At 40.4% G+C, this 4,821-nt stretch overlaps 1 pseudogene; it reads right to left on the bottom strand.

The window, feature by feature from the left end:
- Positions 1-1,990: 1,990 nt before the first annotated feature.
- On the bottom strand, positions 1,991-3,239 carry LOC781502 (armadillo repeat-containing protein 1-like; annotated as a pseudogene).
- Between the last annotated feature and the right edge of the window lie 1,582 nt (positions 3,240-4,821).

The following is a 4,821-nucleotide window of genomic DNA, read 5'->3' as shown; positions in this document are numbered from 1 at the left end:
AGAAAGAATGACTTGGTATATTAGATTGAGAGTACTGAAGCTCTGACGGAGAAGGCACTGGCAACCCAGTCCAGTACTCTTGCCTGGAAAATCCCACGGATGGAGGAGCCTGGTGGGCTGCAGTCCATGGGGTTGCTAAGAGTTGGACACGACTGAGCGACTTCACTTTTACTTTTCACTTTCATGCATTGGAGAAGGAAATGGCAACCCAATCCAGTGTTCTTGCCTGGAGAATCCCAGGGATGGAGGAGCCTGGTGGGCTGCTGTCTATGGGGTTTCACAGAGTTGGACATGACTGATGGGACTTAGCAGTAGCAGCAGCATTGGAGCTCTGAAAGATTAATTTGACATGCAGTCACTTAAAAGCACTATCAGTATAATAGTAAATGATAATTTTGTGACCACTGAGTTGAACAATAATTCTCCCAAAGGCTGGCATTGTATTATCTACTTTTGTACACCAATAGGCCAGCATACAATTGGAACTTGATTAGTAGCTATTAAATTGAATTGAAATGACCATCTTTTGAAAGTCAGTCATTTATCACTAACTAACTTATAAGCACCTACTTGGTATCTGGCACTCTTTTAGATGTGTAGGCTCTAAATGTAAAAACCATAATCCTATCCTCAAAAGTTCCAGCCCAGTAGAGGAGAAAGACAACTGTGCGGTTAATTGGGTTTGGCAAGTAACATGTAGAACACAGTTCTCAGCACTGACTTCACATTAGAATCACCTGAGAAGTTATAAAAGAAATCTTATGTCTAAGACCTGCCCAAACTATTTGAATCAGAATATTTGGGAGTGGTTTAAAGCCATAAATATTTTGATGCTCTATCAAGTACCCTGATGGGCAGAGAAGAAAGTTGAAAGGAAAGGTGTTCATAATAAAACCTAGTAGTTATTTTAACTAGGTTGTGACAGGCCATACTGATTAAATAAGGAGGGGATGAGATGACTTGAAGCTGGTCTTCAATTTTTTGAAGGTAGGGTTTGTTTTTGGTTCACCCTTGCCCTTTGTACCAACTGAAAAGTCTGCATGTTAGCCATGTCTCCTCTTTCTTGTGTGCTCAGTGGCTCAGTCATGTCCAGCACTTTGCAACCCCATAGACTATAGCCTGCCAGACTCCTCAATCCATGAGATTTGCCAGCAAGAATACTGGAGTGGGTTGCCATTTCCTCCTCCAGGGGATCTTCCTGACCCAGGGATCGAACACATGTCTCCTGTTGCTCTTGGATTGGAGGCAGATTCTTTACTGCATGAGTCATCAGGGATAACCTCTTTCTTGGCAGGACTTAAATCTCAGTTGGTAATATTTTGGCTATTATTGTAAGAGTTCACTGGAGACTCACCTCAACTTCTTAGTATCTCTGCTATAGCTGTAAACTAGGAAAGTGCTTCAAGGGTCAGTATGAGTCCCTGTCAATGAGCTTTTCACTCCCTTTCCTTATTCGGTCCTATAAATCCTTGTCTCCTTGGTAACTTCCCAGTGGCACAAAAATATCTAGTTTACTATTACAGAAAAGAGAAATTCTTCTTATACTTTGTTGTCAATATTTTAAAAATTATATCCCTAGTAAATGAAATGAAAAAGTGAAAAGTGAAGTCGCTCAGTCGTGTCTGACTCTTTGCAACCCCATGGACTGTAACTTACCAGGCTCCTCAGTCCATGGGATTTTCCAGGCAAGAATACTGGAGTGGGTTGCCATTTCCTTCTCCAACTTCATGTGCAACTTGAGCTAAAAAAAAAAAAAAATTCTCTTCTAGGCCCTGAAGCTTGAGAAAACGAATTTTCCTAATCACGTGCTTCATGTCAAGTAAAATGTAAAGCTGCACAAATACATATTTGGTTTAACAGTGGACCTTTTTTTTTTTTTTTTAAATAGAAGTGAGGCAATTAAACAAAGGACAACAAGACCAAAATACCTTCATCAACAGAACAACTCCACCTGTCCCCTCTGTCCCTTTTACCACTTAGTGGGGTAAAATGTCTGGTAGAATGTAAAATGCAGCATTCTCAATCATGGGATCTAAAAACTTTTCATGATAACTTATTGCAAATTGCACTTGACAGTTCACCACGACAGTGGAAAACTGGCCCCTTGTTTGCTTATACAGTCCTTGAGCCCCAAAGAGAAGTCACTAGTAGAAGAACCTGGATAAAAAGTTTGCAGCTGTGCTCAGCCAGCTGGCTCCGCTCTCCGGGTCGGAGCCCACCTGGGATACCGCCTTGTCCTGCCCACTTTGTCTTGCTCCTTTGTGGGACTCTCATGCTCGGGCAGGTAGTCAGGCAGCTCCGTGTTCTGTTCTACCTCCACAGGTGTGTCCTGGAATGGGACTAGTATCTCTTCTCCACTTTTGCTCTTCACAACTTGCTGAGCCTTCATAAACTGGGTTGATGCTATTGCTGATGCCAAAGCTTTACGATCTGAATGGATTCGCACCACACATCTCTGAACGGCCATTTGAAAAGTAAAGCTAATAACGCCTTTAATTTTTAACAAGGCCACTTCACACAGGGACATATCATCAAGACTATCTATATGCAAAACCACTGTTTTGGCACATTTGTTTGTAGTCCCCCCCAAAAAACTGAGCTTTCCTTCGACATGAATTCATTTCATTGAAACTATCCCCAACTGCCATATTGGAAGATTGAAGAATGTCATCGATTTCAGAGGCTAGCAGTTTTGTTTCCCCTGGAATTGTAGATTTCTGTATAACATTTTGCAAGCTTAACATCTTTCCCAACTCTCCTTTCATCTTTTCTCTGTTGGCATGGTACTCTGCCAAGTATCGAAAAGCAAAAGGTCCATAAATAAAGTAAGTCCGGGCAGACATCCCTGATCCTGGACAATGGCTTGTCGGTTTAAAGGATCTGTGGCTAGGTCTCGGAGCTGGTTAACTACAGCGAGAGCCTCAGGTTCCTCATTCATCATGGAAGATGACGAATTCATCTTCTATGCAGTACACGTGGACAAAATCTTCTTAAGTTCACTCCAGTGCTCTAGGAATCTACACCCTGCCGCACCATTAGGGCCACATCGACGATGAGGTAGAGGAACCCAGAGTCGCGTAGCAGGGTCAGCGATGACAAACGACCAAGCTGACTTCTGAAGCCTAGAAGCGAGGATACTGGTGGGAGAAATGAAAGTCTCCCATTTTTCCTGTTTGATTATAAACATGAATAAATATGAATGTTTATCATATAAATATTATGTGTGTAATATAAGTATAAAATATGAATATAACTGTACTGTCGTGTTTTACATATTTGGCTTTCTGCCTTACAGTACTGAGTGACATCTTTTGTTTTTTTTCAGGTTATTCACTTTTTATTTTTTTCTTAAATATAAATTTATTTATTTTAATTGGAGGTTAATTAGTTTACAATATTGTATTGGTTTTGCCATACATCAACATGAATCCGCCACACGTGTACACATGTTCCCCATCCTCAACCCCTGTCCCACATCCCTCCGCATACCATCCCTTTGGGTCATCCCAGTGCACCAGCCCCAAGCATCCAGTATCATGCATCGAACCTGGACTGGTGATTCGTTTCATATATGATATTATACTAGTTTATATGCCATTCTCCCAAATCATCCCACCCTCCCCCTCTCCCACAGAGTCCAAAAGACTGTTCTATACATCTAGGTCTCTTTTGCTGTCTCGCATGCAGGGTTATCATTACCATCTTTCTAAATTCCATATATATGTGTTAGTATACTGTATTGGTGTTTTTCTTTCTGGCTTACTTCACTCTATAATAGGCTCCAGTTTCATCCACCTCATTAGAACTGATTCAAATGTATTCTTTTTAATAGCTACATAATACTCCTTTGTGTATATGTACCACAGCTTTCTTAGGTTACTTCCATGTCCTGGCTATTATAAACAGTGCTGCGGTGAACGTTTAGGTACATTTGTCTCTTTCAATTCTGGTTTCCTTGGTGTGTATACCCAGCAGTGGGATTGCTGGATCATAAGGCAGTTCTATTTCCAGTTTTTTAAGGAATCTCCACACTGTTCTCCATAGTGGCTGTACTAGTTTGCATTCCCACCAACAGTGTAAGAAGGTTCCCTTTTCTCCACACCCTCTCCAGGATTTATTGCTTATAGACTTTCTGATCGCAGCCATTCTGACTGTCATGAAATGATACCTCATTATGGTTTTGATTTGTATTTCTCTGATAATAAGTGATGTTGAGCATCTTTTCATGTGTTTGTTAGCCATCTGTATGTCTTCTTTGAAGAAATGTCTATTTAGTTCTTTGGCCCATTTTTTGATTCAGTCATTTATTTTTCTGGAGTTGAGGTGCAGGAGTTGCTTGTATATTTCTGATTTAGTTGTTTGTCAGTTGCTTCATTTGCTATTATTTTCTCCCATTCTGAAGGCTGCCTTTTCACCTTGCTTATAGTTTCCTTTGTGGTGCAGAAGCTTTTAAGTTTAATTAGGTCCCATTTGTTTATTTTTGCTTTCATTTCCAATATTCTGGGAGGTGGGTCATAGAGGATCCTGCTGTGATGTATGTCAGAGAGTGTTTTGCCTATGTTCTCCTCTAGGAGTTTTATAGTTTCTGGTCTTACATTTAGATCTTTAATCCATTTTGAGTTTATTTGTGTATATGGTGTTAGAAAGTGTTCTAGTTTCATTCTTTTACAACTGGTTGACCAGTTTTCCCAGCACCACTTGTTAAAGAAATTGTCTTTAATCCACTGTATATTATTGCCTCCTTTGTCAAAGATAATGTCTCCATAGATGCTTGGATTTATCTCTGGACTTTCTATTTTGTTCCATTGATCTATATTTCTG

This window comes from Bos taurus, chromosome 6 (assembly GCF_002263795.3).
Source record: "Bos taurus isolate L1 Dominette 01449 registration number 42190680 breed Hereford chromosome 6, ARS-UCD2.0, whole genome shotgun sequence".
Lineage (NCBI taxonomy): Eukaryota > Metazoa > Chordata > Mammalia > Artiodactyla > Bovidae > Bos > Bos taurus.
This window is presented reverse-complemented; position numbering and strand designations above follow the sequence as displayed.